Raw genomic sequence first — 21,584 nt, forward strand, 5'->3', positions numbered from 1 at the left:
ATGCAGACTCTGTAGGCAATAGGACAATATTTATGATCCAATTTGCTATTGTCTGACAAAAAATTTGCTTTTTATTAACTTTTTTAAAAAATGTACCTCTAGAGAGTAAATATTATTAAACCAATTAGTGATGGGTATTGAGATTGCTAAGAAATGAACAAACTAAAGTCACAAAAGGTCAATAAAATACTCTCACACATACTTAAGACTAAGACTAGCTTAATTGCCTTAAAATACACTTCATTCAGTTTAACATAAACAAAATAAAATCCACAAAAATGAATTCTTATTTCATCCACTTAAACATCTAAATATGCTGGCTCTGTTTTAACTCACTGTCTCGCTGCATGCCGAGCAGTGGCTCCCGCCCATTCTCCGCAGTGTTATTTAATCTCACACAGGAGCAGAACATGTGCTACTTTGCCTTGGTTGTAGTGTTTGCGGTGTGTTCAAGTGCAACCTTTTGGCCGAGATACAGCAGTAACATTTGGCCTTCATAGGTCTTTCATGTGGGTTTGGTGTCTGGGCCAAAGTTTATAGATTCTGCAGAGCTTCTTCCAGGATCAAATTTTAATTTTCTAATGCAATACGCCATTGTAACAGACACTCCCGGTGTGTTCACCCACATTTTCCCTTCCAAGTAATTTTGCTTTTGTGTGAAACCCGCGGTTTGTTTACAATCTGTTTGATAATCTCATGACTCATGTTTCTTGTCCCACTGGACTCTATTGTAGTCCAAATGCTGTCTCGCCACTGTTATGTCAGTGAGTAAAATGTTATTGTAACCTTGAAGGAATCACTGCCAAAACTACAAAAATGAGACAGGTTGTAACAAGACACGATTTCCTTGAATGTCAAGTTACATTATAAGCAGTAAATGTTCTCAGGGGTAGTATCTCAGCTTCCAGGGACGGTTTAACTACTGAGGCCCCCGCATGGCCTTCTGACACTTTCTTTTCCCTCCAAACAGACGTCCTTGCTGAAGCAGGTCACATTCTTCTTACAGGGGTCAGAGGTCGGCTCCCCAGCCTTCCCTGAATCCTGACAGCCGGTACCCTCTCTAATTCAGAGAGGAGACCTCTTATTTCCAGAGGATTTGGAGCAACAATGATGTGCTTGTGAGCAAGTCCATCTAGTTTCCTGAGTAATGAATCACCGTCCACTGCTTCCACATTTATCCCTCAGTCTCTCACTGGTGATGAAATGCACACAACACGTATTATAAAAATGAACTAAAATGAAAATGAACTGAAAAAAGGTTAACCCTCAAGCGCGCTGTAACCACTTTATTTAATATTTCATCTCATATTTCTTTTGGCTGAGACGACCTGACAGTGTCTGTGTCCCTCTTTGAGGAAATATTGATGGACACATTTAAAATACAATTAATTAAAGAACTAATTCGTTCGGCCTGATCCCTGACGTTGCTCACCAAAACCAATTTTACATCTAATAAGGAAATGTTTGCATTGACACATTCATCCTGTACTGCTCATTTTCATCATATAACTTTATTTAAGAAAAAAGAGAGAAACTTCTTAAAGCTTTTACTCTTGCAAACCAGAGGAGAATTTAAGGGCTGAGAGCAGGATTTGCATTTTGATTCTCTGACAGAGAGACCAATTAAAAGTCACTAGTGTTGTCCGAGGCTGCAGGGCACAGACAGACTGACACCCTCAGGTGGACAACAGCCTTTAAAGCAAAATGACTCCTCTCATGCATCATCATTCTGTGATGTCTAATGCTTTCTAGGAGGTCATTTGTGGTCCAGAGCTATAATTTATATTTTCTGTTTGCCTCATACTGCTTCTCAGTTAATATTTTTCCAAAATATTTTCAACATTCCCTACAGAGTTTGCCCAGACTTGTTGCACTCAAGCGATAACAGTAGTGGCAGTTATAGTGAAATCAACAACAAAAGAACTTGTTTTCCCTGTTGAGAAAAAATGAAAGTAACCCCCCCTTTTTGCCTCACGGTTCGTGGCTGCAGTATATCCAGTGTCACTAAATTATAGTCTGCAAATTACAGTGTAATTATTTTGTACATACTGGGTACATTTTTTAAGGACAAATATGTAGGGAAGACAACAACAGGTAATACGTAAATACACACAAAACAATACCTACACAAAATGACTTAGCATGTAAAATAAAAAACATTCTATTTTATTTCATTTCTTTATTTATTTATTTATTGTTAGAAACTGGCTGTTTTTAGGGTTGTTTTTACTGACGACGAGGATGTTTTTAGTGTTATTTGTTGTTATTTATTTTTATATTAACAACAAGATCTCTGAGACACGCTCTTTCATTCTGCTCTGCATGTAAATGTATAGCAAAATGAAAATAAAGCTGAACTGAATTGACATTGTAGGTTTTTGGTTTTTTTTTTAATTACTGAGTACCTGTTTTATAATTACAGATCAAAGTCGTACTTTAAGAGGGCAGAAACAAGACTGCAGGGTTTTTAAGGTTATTTGGCAATTTGTCGTTGAGTTTATGATGGTTCAACTTTTTCAACCTGCTGCATTTCACTGTGTGGCCATGGCAACCAAACAAAGTACAGCGAGGGAGATGATACAGGAGCTGATTTTACAGGTGTCTGTGTTCCCTGAATGATTCACCTCTTCACCAGCAGAAAACAGACAGATCAAAGTCAAACATCAATATTTGAACAACGACAGCTTTAAAGTTTGATTATCAGCTCTGGAACAATAAATAATGATCATACTTGTTGGCAAAGCTTGAAACTTGAGACTTCTACTACATTTCCATCAGTTGTTGAGATACTACAGTCTAGACCAAAATGATGGACTGAGTAATACACGCATGCTAGAGCGCTGATATTGTAATAACATTTTTTAACATATCATTTTTAAAACTTCGTATTGGTGCAAAAACACTTTAGGAAATAACATTTCAAAAAATTTTCAAATATGTAATACTTGAAGAAGGCTGTATTGTAGTACTTTAGATTGGTCACAAGGTCACTTTTTAAAGGTCTCCGTCTTATTTCACCATTCATACCACATCAGACAAAGAGGACTTGGTCTTGCATTAAGCCTTTGTTGTTCATTTTTTGTTTAGGCTGCTTAAATTACTTCTTCTGGTAGTAATTGGCACTGTGGGGGGCACATTATCTTCCAGATTATTCAGTGGCGTGGCAGCACTTAGACAAAGAGGGTGAGTTTGGCTATGATATTTTTCGTTGACTCCTAAATTTTGTTTCGCTTTAGTTACTCCATTTGCCAATCTTTTGTTCAATGAACCAACATAAAACGCATCTCTGGACTTTCGCCTAATTTTTTTTAACAACTCACAGTTTCAAGCCTACTTAGCATCTTTTTTTTTATTAATAGCTTTTACTATACCACTTAAGACCTGAACTGCAGGGATATCACTAAATTGCCCGTACAAAAACATAGCGCTGAATAAAGACGGTAAAGGGATACTCTGCCGATTTTCAAGCAGGTCTTCGTGGTCAGTGTAATCCATTACATTTTCTCTGGCTGTGGGGCTGCTGAACTACAGATGTTATTTCCACATTTCTATACCCACCAACACCGACACACAAAAAAAGAGTACAGAAGCAAATCAAGAGAGACACCCCTTTCTCTCAGACTCAGACCAACTTTAAAACTCGGCAGTGCTGATAAAATATGAACCAAGATTCTGCCACTGCATTGCCAATTTCTCACATAAAATGTCTTCAGAAACATATTTTAGGGCACTGTTTGGCCATAGTACAAGTAGTACTATATTGTTTTTAATGTTGTAAAAATGGAGGCTAAAAAATCTGAGATCTAACCTTAAAACTAAGCAGCGCTGATCAAGATTGTTACCAATTTACCTATTTCTGGCCTAAAATGTCTTTAAAAACATATTTTAACTTACCACAATTATTACTGTGCATTTAAGATTGTTTGTTACCAGCCGGTTGCCATGTTGTTTTCTGTGTACAAATGGTCAAGCTTGCACTATATTACCCACCCACAGGAGCATTTATTGGTCCAGTGGAGTGCAGTGCACTCTGGTAGATGTAGGTTTTCTATCTGTTTAGCAAAAGCAAATGCCACAGCCCTTTTCTCTGTTCTCTCTGGTAATGTAACACCAATTTCAAAAGTATTTTCATCTTTCTACTACACAGACAGCCCAATTTATGAAAAGAGCATATTTTCAGCAGTTAAATACTTCTTACAGTTGATTTCAGCTTCTCTGCGCTTACTTATTTGTTTGTTCAAAGAAAACAAAGGAAAATTCCATAATTTTTCACCTCTGCAATGCCTGTCGATTATTTCTCAAGGTATACTTATACACACCGTATGCATGCAAGGAGATGCATGAAGAGGAATCTTGGAAATTTGAATGTTTCAGTTAAATCTAAGAAGTGTCTGTGGTTTTCATGTTCCACACTGTATTGTAAATGTGTCATGCAGTGTGGGATCTTGGTCATGACTTGGTCTCAGTTTCGTTGGTCTTGACTACAACGCTGAAGGGATGTCCCTTTACTGAAATAAATAAAAATAATTGTGTTCCAATGCAGGATCCACATGGTGACCAAACTTTTGCCAGAAATGTATTGCTACAGAGTCAAAGCTGCTCAAGTTTCAGGGTCCTGGTATTGTGCATTATTGTCACACTGTCATGACTTACTGGGACCCCTGAATATAACAGAGCTTTTGTTAATGTTATTAGTAACACCTGTGCTTTTCCTACTATGACAGGTCCAAATGTCTGCTGGGAAAAAGGCCTATTTTGAAAAGGACATGGCTAAGCCTGTTGGTCCTCTGTGTACAATGTAATTACTTAATATGGACTGGGTAATTAAAAAAGTACTTATGGTGTAATTTATTTCTGCAGTAGGGCCCTTCTAAATGCAAATTACTTACCCCCCTACTGCCGGTACTCCCTCCTCTGTACCTACTGGTCTGTGCCCAGTAAATACTTAATTTTACACCATATTTAACGCCATGTTTACAAAATATTTATGGTGCAAATTGCAGGCTGTAAAGGGTATTTTTCTTTTCTCTTGAATTCTGAAGGACTTGCACTAACACATTTGACATTTACCATTTTGTCCCATTAAAGTGTATGACAGCTATACTGATTTATCTGGTTGTAACATCAGCTGGGCGTCCTTTTGTCTCTTATCTGAGGTAATCAGAAAAATAAACAGCAAAATGGATCCAGGAATGCAAGGTGCATCCTCCAATGTTTGGGCTTCTGCTTGTTACGGGTCATATTGTTCACCTTTCATAAATGTGTTTTTAAATGCACTGCCATCTCTCAGAATATAATGTTGTGCTTGGGGATGTTTTTCACATAAATATGACTTGATTAAAAGTGTTTATTGAATGCATTTGAGGGGGAAAATCCACACGTACACCAACCACAATAGTGGTAGGTGATTTACAGACAGTGCAGAGCTATCCCCTCAATTCAAATGCAAATGTGCTGAATGGAGGCTTTTAAACATTTGTTTAGAATAGAGAGTGAATGGAGTTCAACTACAGCCCAGTCATGCATTAAGCGGAGATAATCCAAACCTAAAAAAATCAATATAAAAAATATAATGATTGCTCTGTTTCAATAAGTAATAAATGGCCCTGTAATATTGTCCCATTTCATCCTTTATTACTGCATATTTAACTCAGCCAAACTGAATATTAAAAATCAACAAACTCTGTTGTTTTAGACTGTCGATGCTGAGAAACAGCAGCAGAGCAATTGAGACAGGAGCCACTCCCTCACCTTAAACAGCTCTCAGCAAAACGCAGGAGATATGGGTTTGCTAAAAATGAGAGAAAACATGTCTGAAAGGGTATAAATCTTTAATCAAACGGTGGTGATGTGCCTTGCCTCCAGCACTCACAGTGCCAAGCTGGAGAGCAGATGCTGAGATCTCAGATCTTGCTTCCCCCAAAACAGGATAAATCCCCTTCTCCAGTACAAATGTGTCATGGGAGCGGCTCTCTGTGCACTGAAGCTGCTGTGTTTCGGGTTCCCTCCTCAGAAACTCCCACAGGGACCGTGCACTATTTCAGCATTTTAAAAAGGGTAAGGAACAGGAGGTAGTGAAGCACATACTTAATCATTTTGCCTGCAGTTAAATATCTAAAACAGTCCTCGTATAAACATGCAAAAGTGAGATTGTTTATTAAGTTTACAGCAGATTGAGCACAAGCTTAATGGGAAAATGACACCGGAAATTTATGCAGGATTCATGATTTTTTCTTTTTTTTTGTAAAACTGAGTCAAGTTTTGTTTTGCAAACAGAAACGATGCTTTCCCAAAAAGGTCCTATTTATACAGAACTGCTGTTTTAAAATGTAATTTCCACCTTAGCTTTGAATGAAAATCTACATTTATTACTTGCCAACCACAAGATTGTCTCTCTTCCTCAGTAGTTTACATTTAGGCATCTTGACAGTATATAGATTTTATGATAAGTGCTGCTTGCAAGCCATGCATTACATCTGCAGTAAAAAGAGGAAGTGATTATTTATGAATGAAACACATTAATGGCAACAAGAGATGGAAGTTTCAGCGAGATAGCCATGTGGTGCATTAGACTGTAGACATGGTTTCATCAGGCATCAGTAAATGCTATTTGTATTACCTTATTCATATAAAATGTTATAATACACTAAATATGCATTCATCACAGAGCAGTATTTTAGGAAAGTAGGGACACTTATGGCGGTTTCATGGAGCTTTAAAGCTAAAAAAGATTGCAAACTACACACTGAAAGGCTGCTTTTCTTCCTGTCGATATAACTGCTGGTGCCACTGAAAAAAATGAACTAACTAATAGGAAATCTGTGCAAATATCCTGCCACACACTCATACGTACAAACATTCGCTATAACATGTCATCTTTTCCCTCTGTTGAGTGAACAATGACTTCAAAGAGGTTGCGTTCTACTCACTCCGAGTGTTTGCTTTTGGAAACATCACATGCACACACACCCACAGGAGCAGACATGTACATATAAGACAGATGAAAAGAGAAAATACACAGCAAACACAAGCAGTTGGATTTCCCTAATTATACAAACATTCAAATGAAATGTGTGCACAGTTGCAATGCACATGCAGCATGAAGGGGGATGGAAGTCTTGCACATGGCTCATTCAGCGAGCAATAAAAACAACAAAGAAGAAGCTGCATCAGTATTAGTATGCATAATGAGTATGTGAATGAGTACATTTCAAACTATACGGGAACTACACAAAACTAAACAGACGGAGACAATCAGACCAAGACAAAAGGAGACAGATGCTGAGGGTGGAACAAGAAAAAAAGAGGAAGTCAGTGAATGTTTGCACCTTAAAGTGAGAAATCCCTCTTTCACACTCTATCAGAGAGAAAAATGAGAGGATGTTTAAAAGAAATGCTGATGAAGACAAAAGAGACAAATTAGGAGCATGAAATGCAATTCATCATTCTGCTCAACTAAAGGTGGAATCAAATATTTTAATGAGTGAGAGTTATGGGGTGTGTGATTGCCAGACAAGCAAACATTTCTACTTTGTCAGTCTATGGCCTGTAATGGAAATATGTTATCAGCTATTACTGTGACCACTGGTTATAGCTTCATTGCTTTTAGTGATAGATGTAAGTCATTAACAAATTTAATGCATCTGTCCTTCCTAATATAGCAGAAGAATCTTTCTTCAGACAAAATCACCAAATACATTTCAATCAATTGATTGAAAGCTTTGAGGAAATGCCAACCGGATACAAACAGCTTTACATACCATTAAATTATTCATAGAAGTGTGATAATACTGTGATATTTCATAGGTCCCACTAGAACATTTGCATTTCACTTTATGCACTTGGAGGTCAAAGAGCAAAGTGAGCACCAGACTGACGCCCTTGAGGCTTAGACACACCAAACCAACATCAAAGAATTAGTGGCAACAAAGGCAGACTGTTGCATCGCCTCATGTCGTGTGTCTTGCCCACAAAGTTGCATTTGAACACATCTCAAAGACTGAGGCCAACAGTCAACTAGCAAGTACACTCTGTGCCTCTGTGAGAGGAAATAACTCTCCATAGCAGAAACCAGTAAGCAACTGGATGTTGAAAACACAAGGTATATTTATGGTACGCGAGCAAAGAATAGCACATGCAATACATAGAACCACTTCTGCTAAAGCTTAAGAATAAAAATAATATCCATCCATTTTCAAACACTTATCTGGGGCTGGGTTGCAGACGCAGCAAGCTGAGCAAAGTACACCAGACGTCCCTCTCCCCAGCAATACTTTCCAATTCCTTTTGGGGGACCCTGAGGGATTCCCAGCACATTCTGGGTCTGCCAAAATAATAATTGCACCTAATATATGATACTTATTGTATTCGTCATTCAAACCGGATGTCCAATAGATGCTAGTTAGCCAGTAAACACATTAACAACACAACTGGATATTAAAAGAACAAATTATATTTATGGTGAGCAAGCAAACAATAGCACAAATACAAATAATTTCTGCTAAAGCTCAAAAATAAAAATAATATCCATCCATTTTCATCAGCTTATCCAAGGCGGGGTCATGGGGACAGCAGGCTGAGCAAAGCAGTTAGCATATTAACAACCCAAGAACAGAGTTTATCGTGCACGACCAAACAATAACACAAACTTTTTTTTCTGCTGAAGAAATCAAAAGCTAAATAGTTATTGGACCTAATATAACAAATTTGTTGATCTCACACTGTAATTATTTTAGTCATTTGTTTTCTTTCATCACTTCTGTTTCTCTTTTCTTTCAGTGAGCTGAGCTGCCAACCAGAGTGATTTCACTCACTGATGGGCTCTGCTGTTTCTGACACCAATTCAACATGCTGAATCTGTCAAGGTCTTGTAGAGCAGGTAGCAGGCATGGAACCAGATACAGACAACAGAAAGGCAGCTGGACAAATTAAAAAAGCCCACAGTCCCAAAATCAGGCAAGTAGCAGGCAGGGACAGAAAAGACAAAAAAAAAAATGAAGACAAATTGAGAAAGAACAAAGGGAGGGTGTCAGTAGGGAGACACTAATTGGGGAAGACCAGGTAATTAGACTGCAAAACTAGCGAGGGACAGGTGAAACTAATCAGGGCAGGACAGACAATTAAAACTCAAAATAAAACAGGAAACACACAATGACTGAAAAACAAAATTTAACGAAGGAAAAACATATACAAGCGAACTACTGGGAGCCCAAGGTGCAATATTCTAACATAAAGCACCCATGGTCTTGAGATGGATTTTCCTGTAGAACTAGAACTAAGAAAATCTGTGTCTTGAAGTCTGGAATAACTAATTTTTGAACAACTGGGCCAGTGAAACAAGCTGTAAAGACTACATTCACATATAATTCCCTTTTAAAGTTGGTATGAAGAACATGCTGGCAAACACTCACAAAGCTCATTTTTTTCACACACCTAGCAAACACAAAGCAACATTATTATGTATTTGTAATCATGTTTCTGATATATGTAAATCTGACATCTATTCTTTTGGCTCTGTTTTTGGTCTCTACCAACTCCTGAGGGAAACATCTGTCTCTTGAGCTGCTCCAGTATGTTAACCAACTTGTCCCTTGTGTGTCTGCCTTTGGATGCTGAGTAGGTAGTGTGCAGTGGGATTTGTGTCAACCAAAACAGTCAAAGTTGGGTGACAATTCTCTGAGGTTTCTGTCAGGTTTGCAGATTTCCCAGTTTGAGCCACCAATCCCAAGTGCTTTTACCACCCTTTGGGGGCTTTTCTCAGTGCCATTTGAGCTATTGGTCAAACAACTTTTGTGCCACCAAAATTAGGTATTTTAGGCCAAAATTGATCTCGTCCTAATAATAACCATGTAATTTGTTCACCTCTATTTTCTCCCAAAATACACACTTTGGATAATGGACTGTCAAAAGAATGGGCTTTCAGTCCAATGGGACAGTTTTTCAGACAAACAGGGCTGGAGAAATTTGGGCTGTAGGAACAATAGGCTCCTCAATTTGAGACCCAAAAACAACCAGAGACCTGAAGCTATCTTTTGCTTCATTAACTCCATAACCTGCAACACTTACAGACAATTCTGTCACAGACAGTCAGATAGGGAAAGAGCGACGTTTCTTATTAAATTATTTTTTTAAATGACCAAATCCAACCTCAGCCTTAAGCTTTGGACAACAAATTGGCCTGAAACTGAAAACAGACCCAGTATTTTGTTAGGTTCTGGTTTGGTTATGGAGCTTTGGATATGGCTTGCCATGCTATTCTACCACCCAAACTGTACCAAATGGGTGAAGACAGGAACATCTCTACAATACAATGCAGCTCTACTGTCCACTTTGCTGGATATTTGTCTTTAAAAACACTTCAGCTGCATAAAGCCACATGGGATATGAGAGACAACAAAACCCTAAAAGCATCACCACTGACATGACTTAGGTGAAAATGGAGTAATTTAATTCTGGCTCAAGCACCCTATTAGCATTTTTCATCTCTTGTAACTCTTGAGAATACAGCTCTGTGGGATTTAACTGAGAAGTTTAAGAGTCTGACTTCACTTAAGGGATTTATCAAAACCTTTAGCACAGTTCTGTTTGTCACTGCTTTACATCCGCAGAGTTCTCGAGCTCATCCAGCTTAATCACTGACCTATGCAAACACTACTTCACATAGGAATTTATGCAATTACTGTATGTTCTGCATATCCTGCCAGCCCAGAGAGTGTGACTGTGCGCACATCTGACTAAGCTAATAACCCACATTCACAGCTCTCAAAAAATCACAGAGCATCCAGCGTTTGCTTTCAGAGTCTTGGATCCAATGCATAATGAAAAGGGCCTGCCTGGGGTTGTCTCTCTCTGAATGTCTGGCTCCTTCTATGAATTATGAACCACGATCCCCACATGCTCCCCCGTGGCCACAGATGGATTGGGGGCAAAGCTGCCCATCTCAGACGGTAGTGTCGAAGGGCATTTGTATTGTATGAGGGGATGCAGTTGTTTGTGCTGCTTGTCTCTTTGCCCTCTGTGCACCACGTTAGTGTCGGGTTATAAGAAGGGTTAAATGGGCTGAAGATTCCGACATGTGAACAGGCGTGATTCATGTTTGCCCCTAGCTTTCAGAAAAAGTCATTATCAAAAGATTTTTAACAGTGACTCAGGAAATACATCAATGGGTTACAAGCAAGAAAGATGTCTAGCTGCTTTTGACCACCAAGATTAGGTTTATTCCAGGTCACTACTAATAAATCTAACATTATGATGCTCTTCATCCAGCCTTTAGGGCACCAAAGAGTCAACGTCATTTGTGCTCCTTGAAAAACATAATTGCTAATCAGCTGATTGCATTTAGGAGAAATAATTTCTTTGAATAGTTTCAGTCTGGCTTTTAAACTCACTGTTGTGGAAGCTCTAAGTGGCCATCTTTTAGCAGCCCACAGAAGAAAAACATCTGTTTTGATCCCTCTAGACCTTTCTGTGGCTTTTGACACTACTGATCATGTGATTCTCTCTGACAGGCTCAAACACTGCACTGCCATGGAAAAAGCTATGAAGCAGTCTGACTTCTTCTTTTTAGTGCTGGAAATTGTAGATCATCCCCAGTTAAAAGAAGACTGCTGCCTTCCCGCTTTAGGTCCACTTCTGTTTTTTTTTATTTTTTTATGTGTCACCCTTGGGCCACTCGACACACAGACAGAATCTCACCTTCAGCTCCTATGGAGATGATACAGCAGTTTCTTCTGTTTAAGTATAGTTGAAACTCTTCTTTGCTGTCTAAATGACCCCCAACATCCTATGTCACAGCTTAATACAGACAAATGTGAGCTACTCATTGAACACCCACGATAATATGAATGTCAAATGCCAGACAGTTTGGACCGATGTCACATGTTGTGTCCAATTTTTAGCAACAACTATGGATCTACTAAGAAACGGGAATGTTGGTTTAGTCCACCACTTTGGTCCAGACTGAAATACCTTGGAAACTTATTTTATCAATTGTCATATTTCACGCTGATATCCACAATGCCTAGAGGGTAAATTGTAATAACTTTGGCCCCAAAAACAACATATAGCATATAAGCCTTCTGTTCTATCAGTCACATTTTTTAAACACATCCTTCGAATCACGAAACAGTTACAATTCCACTTCAAAGCTACCTAGTTAGGTTCAGGCAATACACCTACATGGATACATTTAAAATACAATGGTTTGGCATCAAATAAGTGCATCATTGACATAATGAGATAAATGTCACACAACATAGGCCACGTCACGTCACGTCACGTCACGTCACGTCACGTCACGTCACGTCACGTCACGTCACGTCACGTCACGTCACGTCACGTCACGTCACGTCACGTCACGTCACGTCACGTCACGTCACGTCACGTCACGTCACGTCACGTCACGTCACGTCACGTCACGTCACGTCACGTGTGGTTATCAAAAGACGTCAATTTTGACTTTGGGATGCAAACTTAGGTGTCCTACAAAACTCCAGAGTTTGTTTGACCCATTTTGTTGCTTTTTAATGCTACATCACATGTACATCTCTTCTGCTCCTTGAAGAATTACAATGGCCACTAGAGGGTGCCACCTTATAATAAACATAAGTATGCGTAATAATAGTCCTTGCACAGTCGACCAATGTGGTCATTTTCAGTGGGAGCAGCTGGCTAAACCTTAACATGTTAGCATCCTCATTGTGAACGTTAGCTTCTTACAAATTTGGAAACATTTAACTTTTTTTATCTACCAAAAACTTGGAGGGTTTTATTACTGTACTGTTGTATTACACCAGCTTATGTTTTTTACTGGTACAAAACAGATAATACCATATCCACCCAGTGAATCACTGCCAATGTATCTCTTCCATTTAAGGGTAGATATTGATTAGGCTACTTTTAAAGCACATCTGAGTTTATCCCCAAGCTATGACCTGACCTTTAAACTACCCATTAGACATTGTGTATAGCCAAAGACATGGGACATCCTAGTTTTAGATAAAGTGTAAAGTTGGTTGCGCAAGATCAAAGACTAAATTTTCTTTTGTCATGTCTGAGTTTTATTTTTATAGCTTGTCATTCTGTGATTTTATTTTATTACTTATAAAGATAGATTGCTGCATTTTTTATTCCTTTGCCTCCTTTATGATCTCTTCCACTCTTCTATCATGCTGTGTCTTTTAAGTGTTTTTAGATTAATATGAAAAAAACTTCCTCAAAATGTCAGATTTTATACACAGCTCTGCCGCAGTCCAACTTCTACTTAAAGCGAAAGTATTTTTTTATAGACAGCGTGTGCAAATGTATGACACGGGTGATAAATCAAAAACTATGACATTCCTCTTATCTCGCTTTTGACATATTCTGCAGCGCCCAGGCTGCAGCCTCCAGAGAAACAAAACAGCTCGAGAGGGCTCTCAGACATCACAGTGACGCTGCCATGCAACAATGAATAAAACGATGATACCTTACATGACTCAGTGTAAAGATCCAGAGATAATAAATCAGTCAGAAACCATTTCTATACCACAACAATGCCTGGGCTTTCACAGCGCTCCCATAGCAATAGGCCTCCTCAGCTGTACATTATTGATGGGGCTTAAATTGAACTCGCCTTTGTTCCTCCATCGATGGACACAAGGCGTGTGTCTCCCCTACATAGAGAAGAGTAGTGAGAGGTGGGGGAGGGGAGCAGGGGTGTGTGACTCACCCCCGTCCCATCCTGCAGCAGGAGATTCATCCATCACATTAAGAGGTGCCGCATCAATCATTAACAAGTAGCCCCCTGTTGAAAGGATGATGGACAGCTTGACAAATAAGTTAAGATGAAGTGGGACAAGGTGATGCTGGCCTTTTCCACTTTTCAGCCAATATATTCAAGACACAACAATGGAATATCCAAATGCAGGCAATGAAATGAACCTGAATAGAAATTGCCATAATTCTAAGAGGAAGAAAATAATGGATAATGGCTTCTCTCTGAGAGAGCTTTAGACTCGGCTGAACTGAACTCGCAGAGTGAATTTGCGGATGCTTTCAGTAGGTCTGAAGTGCTCGGGCACAGACGAAACTTAATACTTTTTTCATGGGTGGCCAGCTCTTCTTAGAGAAATTCCGATGTTTTTTTTTTGTTTTTTTCTCTCTCGTACCCATCCAGGTGTAAGGGATGCACACTGTGATAATCTAGAAGTCCTAAAAAACCTTTGAGAGGATTTTAACTGCTGGTACAGAGAAGGACTGGAGCCGTTAAGGATTATTCCCCCTTTTTGAGGGATTTGACATTTTAGCTGTCTCTTTTCTGACTAAAGTTTGCATGAATACCAGAACCTCAGATTTGTTTGTCCTCAGTCAGCATACATAATACCTACTTGTAATTTTTTTGAGTTGTGTAATCAGGTGCTATAGAAGTAGACAAAAGTATTTGAAGTTCACTGGATCAAATGACTGTGTAATGTTAAGGGAGTCAGAGAATTATGGCCTAACTGCAGTTTTCCTCAGCTCAGCACAGTATTTTGGAATCTTTTTGCTCAGTGTTTTGGTTTTAGTGTGCAGAATTTTACTGGTTTGGTTCAGTCTCACAGACCACTTTTTATGCCTGACTTTACTGGATCATAACACATCTGGTATGGAATTAATCTGCAGATCCTCCATTTCAAAATGAGACCAAACTTTTTTAAGGATGCCAGTTTTTGAGCCATGACAAATGCCAAAATGTGGAATGCACCAGGCTAGATAAGAATTGTTGTTTTTAGTTCACTGGATTTCACCAGCTGGTTAAGTCAATAAAAGAGTTTTTTTTACAATTGTGACTTGACTGCAATCATGAGCGATCCTTTCACGTACAGCCCTAAATGTTCACACAAAATTGCACTATTTGGTCCAGTGGTTGGCAAGATAAGCATTGGACAGACAAGAGACACACACACAGTCACGCAAACACACAGCCAAACTTTTGACTCCATCCAGGCTTATCCCCTGGCACACCTGACACATTTAAGCAACAACATGGTCCTAACATCAGCAGTACAAGCCATATGAGGGCAGTGCATAGCAGTGACAATGAACGAGCCAGTGTATGCACACATGCAGTATTATGCACGTCCAAACTTAATGCTTATTACAACAAATCACAGTAAAGCTTGGATCACACGCGCACACACACACACACACTAATAGCATTACTTCATTCTCTGCTCAGGATGCCGCTGTATCTTTACACAGGAAATAGTGGTTTGTTGCTTTAATAATGCACTGAAAATCACATACTGAACTTTTGAAAGGATAAGGCCATTGTTATTCAATATATGTTACTGTCAACAAAACCAACAGTGAGCAAGTCTGTCTAATAATATTTTTCAACTTTGCAACCCTGTATGTGGTACTCAGCCTCAAGCCCAAGGTTTCCTACTGAAATAAAAACTTAAAAAATAGGTCATATATATATATATATATATATATATATACATAACTTTTATCCAGTTATTATTTTTTTAACCTTCATGTAACCAGCATTAGTCCCACTGAGATTCAAAATCTCCTATTCAAAGGAATTCCTGGCCAAGACAGCAGCATGACAAAGTTCGCAGAAAAGAACAACAGACTAAAAACACAACAAAAAGTTAAAAACAATCAGCACTAAGATTTACAATCTCAAACAAAATGCTTAAAACAATCAGCCAATTTACAACAACTAAAATTAGTAGCGTTCAGTAGCCCAACAAGTGAATTCAGGGGTTCAATAAAGTCCTTCATCCTGTAATCCTTATTATAAAAGAAAAACGGCAAATGTCACTCAAACAAGTATAAATTGTGTATTTTGTTGGGAACTATTTTTAGCTGTGGATTAATACACATTTCGGGCAAGTATTTACAGCATCTAAAAAAATAAAAAAATAAACCACTAAAGGCTTGTTCATGGTAATGAAGGAAAATGTCACCCAGTGAAATAGTGGGGCACAATGATGTGTTTTTGTGTTTTTATGACCTATGGCACTGAAGAATTACCTTGGCTTTTGCTAAACTGACAAAACCTGTTAATAGGATCAGTGTGTTGTTGTTTTTTGTATTATTTTGTTTTTTTCATGGGATTTGTTTATAATAAAAAAGAATAATAACAGACTTATCATTTAAGGGGTTTGTGTAAAATTGTTTTATTTCACCATATAGTTCACTTTACTGCACACAGATCTAGAGTGAAAAAAAAAGAAAAAGCTGTCAGGAGCATCAAAGATAACTAAATTTAAGTAATTCTAAAACTATTGCTCAGATGAACAATCATCAGCACTTTGTGTCATTGCCAAATTTCCCTGCTCATTTTGGCAATCAGTGTTCCTGATTGCAACCTATTTAGAGCCAAGGAGCTTGTCAAATCCACAAATTGAGACATGTTTTGAAAAAAGTACTTCGTTCCTAACATAAAAAAGTAGTGACTCAAACTTTTCTCGACCTTGTTCGATTTATGTTCACACAACTCATTTAATTGTTGGCATTTAACTGAACTGAACTCACTGACATCTGATTGGCTCCAAGTTTATTTTCTATCCCTTAAATTATACCAGTCAAGTTTTTCTCCACGGCAACTGATTAACTTTTGAAAATTAATGCTAATCAGAGGCTCAAGCTCTCATATTCACACATCACACATTACGCTTCAAGCTACATGTCAATCAAACTGTCCTCATGATAGACTCTGACTCTCTCCCTTGCTTTGATTTCTCTTTTTGTCTTATACTTTGTAGCGATCAGTGATTGGAAATGATCTTCCCCTGTAAGACTTTTACGGTCAAATGGGCACCAGCAGAGTTTGTTGAATTTATCCCACAACACCCCCTGAAGGCTCAACAGTACATTCTGATGTTATTCATTCACCCTTGTTTTCTCCCACTCTCAACACTAATTGGACCAACTTTAACTCACACACTCGGCATACTGACTGCACCGACGCGTACCTACACTTGGGCATATGCTGCCTTATTATTATGTCACATAAACACCAGCTGCTGACTGGGGAAACCTTTTCCAGTCTTTGCTAAAACCACAGGAAGGATATTAGAGATTTTTCTCTGCAGGCTCACATGCACTATCTCCCACTTAGGATTTTCCAATGTGAGCACAACAGGAATAATTTGTCATTTTGGGGAATGTGCTTATTGGCTTTCCTGGCCAAGAAGAACCCAAATAATACAAACATGTATTGTAGCAAAGAAATGGTGTCACATTGTTTTTCCAGTGGTGCCTAGAAAGGGGATGTCAGGGGCGGCATGCCACCCCTGATACAATTACTGCCCCTTCTGGTGAAAATAACTGAAGGCCGATATTACTGTCTTTAAAAGGCTGTGGCACACAAACACACCAAGTTGTCACATATTGCCGCTTTACAGTGGACTTCTGCATCTACATATTACACTCTAGGTCTGATATTTATGTTCTGGGATGCCACCACTTTGATGTCAACGCATGCAAATGGAGGTATGACGCTGCACATAGTTATGTTTAGGCAACAAACACACATGTTGTCACCAACATTAAGGATGAGGGAAAGGAGGCACATAAGATGTAAAAAAATTCCCCATCACATTCACTAGGGAAGAGAACACCAGACTCCTGCATGACAGTTCAGGGTTTGCTGGACCTATCAACCACACCTCCCACCTGCCCCATATGTCCTAGCACACCTTATTTTATGTCATTACCGGCAGCGTTTCAACCTGACGCAGTTCTGTGACACATCATGAAGATGCAACAGGTTCTGTCCAGCCGCGTTCTCATGTGACCCCACCCATGCCCATGTTGTGGCAGGTGCAAAGGTAGCGGTATCTTGTGAAACACAAGACATCCATTTATGCCAACCATGTCGGCATGGGGGGCTAAATAATGCTCAAAAGTTAGGCTAAATTTTGGTGAGGAAACAATTGACATTTCTATTTACAAAGGGGTCACTTGGGCACAAGGTATCTGAATAAAAATGGGCTCTAGCTGTACAATTTATGTTTGATATAATCGAATTTCTCCTTCAAAATAAAGCTATATATTTCCCTTTTATGGAAAAGGACAACCAGCCTCTCTATATAACTGAGTTGTGTATAATGGGCCAACAATAATGTGAAGGGCGGCCTAAAGTGCCATGTACAAACATACATTTTTAAGTGCATACAATACTAAGCTTTTAAAATAATATTATTGACAGATTCATTTATCTGTACACCATGTTTTGATGTTAAATATGTGGTAAATTTTAAACAGTGGTGTAGTGTGAGTTGCCTGGCTCACCATGATTGCAGGAGGATTCACTGGTAGCGCTGAGCTGGTCTTGACTGAAGCTGCACAGGCAGGGATGACCCAAATGCAGGACAGCAGGCAGGTGGATACAGAACAGGTACTATAAATTGATGAACACAGGCAGATAAGAAAAATATAAGACGTGAAGGTAAACAGGCAGGAACAAACAGCAGAAAAAAACTAAGAACACAGGGAAACTGCAAGAAACTATATATGATTGGTCAAAGAACAAAGGAACTGGGCACGTATAAGCTGACAGTAACTGGGGAAGTGAGAACAGGTAAGTAGGACTAGTGAGGGACTGGTGAAACTAATAAGGGCCGAGCAGACAATCAAAAAGGTGGTAAAACACACGGAGAGGTAAAACCTGACATAACATTCAAGGAGACAACCTACAAAATAAAACAGACTAAACATAAAAGAATACATGAAATAAGAAAAAACACAAACAGAAAACCCCCAAAACAAAGTCCACAAGATAACCCAGAAATCCCACACCCAGACATGATAGTTGTGCACTGTAGTATAATCAAATGTTTTAGTTTTTGTTTTTTTATGAATAGACTGATCTTTGCTAATGATATTTGTACTCATGTAAATGTGTATTTTCAGACATATTTTAATTTAACTCTGCAGTAACTCTGAGGACCCCCTGTTGTGACCCCCTGTTGAAGACGCGTGGCCTAACATGTATAGATACATAAAAGAAAAGATTGCCGTGGGACTCAAAATGTTAACTGTACTAATAATATGGACATCAGATAATTAGTAATATTAAACTTTAAATTAAAAAAACCTAACAATTTATATCAATATGCCATTCCAAACTCTTATTAGTCTCACAGCCCTGTCCGTGGGCCCTTGTAAGGTTTTATTTTATGATTATGATATGTAAACTGCTGTGTTTGCTTTGTGTAAGTGGTTTACCAATACAACCTGTCATTTAAAAGCTTCTCTCCCTGCAGTTTAATTGATGCAGAACATTTCAAGATTCAACCACCACAGCAGGCTCAACAAACTCTTCTGTCAGGCAAAAAGCAAACAAATACACAGTTAACTCACCCATGAGGTGTGACTGTAATCCACCAATCAACATAGCCAAAAAAAACAGTCCTCATACACTCCAAAAGATCCAGACAATCTAAATCCAGCGAAAAATTTACTTCAAGCACATTATTACATTCACAAATTTCCGTTGCATCATTTCAAACGTTCATATTTCCCGCATAAATAATTCAGAACTTCTTCTGTTTGCATGTTTATCTGTGGACTCCTCAGAGTTAAAATGGGGGCTGAACTCTGAACTTTTGATTGACATCTCACCTGAGCAAATAGGAGCTTCTACATGACAGTCTAGGCTTCAATAGGCAGAGAGGGCCTATGTTGCAGGAAGTGGCTACCCTGGTTCCTGTACAGCCCATCAGTAACTGGTGATTGGTGTGATGGCTCATGGGTCTTGTAGTCAAACCCACTCCTCACCACCAAAACAGTTTTAAACCCCTTATTGTCATCATAGACCATCATAAATGTATATTATAAACAAATGGCTCTTGTCTGACCAATTTGGGTTTTCTAGAAGTTTTTAGATATACTAAGCTCCTAAGAAGACATTTCTGTTTTTGTTCAATTGTTTTTATTCATATTTACACATTCAGTACATTGTTTTACCCTCTTTTTTGAAAAGCACTTGGACAAAATCTTGGAAAAATATGTGTAAAATGTTGTAAATTTGGACTATAGGTAAGACTTCATGCTTTGGCTTTATTGTGCTGTCCAGTTAATATCTCCCAGTTCTAATTATCTGCAACATTTCTTTTCAAGCACATATTTAGGTAAAGATAAAAAAAAAACAACAAAAAACTTTTATTTCAGTGTGTTCAAACGTATTACAATACACAAAATACAATTTTAAATTAAATAATGACTAATTGTACAATCACAATAGGAATTCATATGAATCATAATATTCATAATCGTTTGCAAATTCATTCATTTATGTACAAATGAACAAATAAACAAACAAATAACTTACAAAGTAAATGATGCATGCAGAAGGGTACAAAACCTGACTGACATCCTGACTATAAAAATGCATGTAATACATTACTTAGTGATTTAGCAATACAAGACATTCTGAAACCCCTTTTTAAATTGAACTATTTATTGATGGATTAATATTTCATTTAGAAATTCTTTTTATAATTATTCTTTTTATTGTCTAATAAAACATCCAATAATGAAATACTTTACAATTAAGTGTGTTTATCCATAGATTTATAAATTCATTAACAAACAAATTTATGGATTTCATTTTAATCGTACAATTAGTAATTAATGCTTTATAACTGACACTTGTGCTCCTCCATATATTTAACTTAATGACAGAAGAGGGTTGCCTTGTAATGTACTTAAAATGGTACAAGAATAGTTTTTAACTTACTTTAGGTACACCTTGGATAGCCGTTTAAGGTGAATTTTACAGGACCTTAACCTCCATACTGACATAGTTTTCTACTATCTTATATACATCAACTGCGCAGGCCTAAACAACAGTTTTGTTGTGCCCCCTCAAGAATAATAGTGGCCCCACCTGGCCGCTCCTATGAAAAAATTTCTGGGGGCGCCTCTGTCTCCTTCTTCTGCTTCCTCTGATATGATGCGAACATGACATTACACTTTGCCCACAGTTTCTCAGCCTCACCGTCTCATTACAAGAGGTTAATGGAACAGCTGGACCTTCCAGTGTGACTTCGCCTGCTCAGCAGTCCAGCGGAGTCCCACCTTTTTTCACATTTACCTGCCTTGAACCCATAACAGCTTTTTTTTTCTTTTCAACACATCACAGCAGCCCATTAGCACAACTCTGACACTGTTTATTCAAAGTCATCATATTCCAGGAGTCTTCATATTCATATGCCAGCCCTAAATTACAGCTGGTCCATCAATTTTTCATGATTGTGCTTTCTACTAAAGTGAATGTATAGCCTACAGACAGACTCATATGCATATTAATTAGAATGGAAATGACAGGACAATTATTCTTTCAGCTGAGGACAAAACTGGCCAAAATGTGAAGGCCTCACAAAAACAGATATTTCATGTCTTTTGCAGATAATGGCCTGAAATAAACAGAATTTTAATGGCAGCTATATAAATTCTGCCAACAAAGATGTATCACAACATGAGTTGACTTTAAATGTAGAAAGATACAACATTGTCAAAAGCAACAAAAGCAACATGGTGCATCACAGATTTCAAGCAGCTTCTCACTCCGGTTCCCCCCACAGCTATTAACGTTATAGAGGGCA

At 38.3% G+C, this 21,584-nt stretch overlaps 1 protein-coding gene across 1 annotated transcript in view; it reads right to left on the minus strand.

Moving 5' to 3' along the window:
* Window positions 1-19,573, minus strand: part of LOC121943164 (CD166 antigen homolog A-like) — a 94,895-nt gene extending 75,322 nt beyond the window's left edge. The window contains exons 1-2 of the mRNA XM_088079021.1: window positions 19,339-19,573; window positions 18,268-18,376 (exon numbers count right to left, since the gene is read on the minus strand). The gene's annotated coding sequence lies outside the window, so the exon portion shown is untranslated. The remainder of the gene's footprint in view (window positions 1-18,267; window positions 18,377-19,338) is intronic.
* Between the last annotated feature and the right edge of the window lie 2,011 nt (window positions 19,574-21,584).

This window comes from Plectropomus leopardus, chromosome 6 (genome assembly GCF_026936395.1).
Source record: "Plectropomus leopardus strain MGB_pleo_1.0 chromosome 6, ASM2693639v1, whole genome shotgun sequence".
In the NCBI taxonomy this organism is placed as follows: domain Eukaryota; kingdom Metazoa; phylum Chordata; class Actinopteri; order Perciformes; family Serranidae; genus Plectropomus; species Plectropomus leopardus.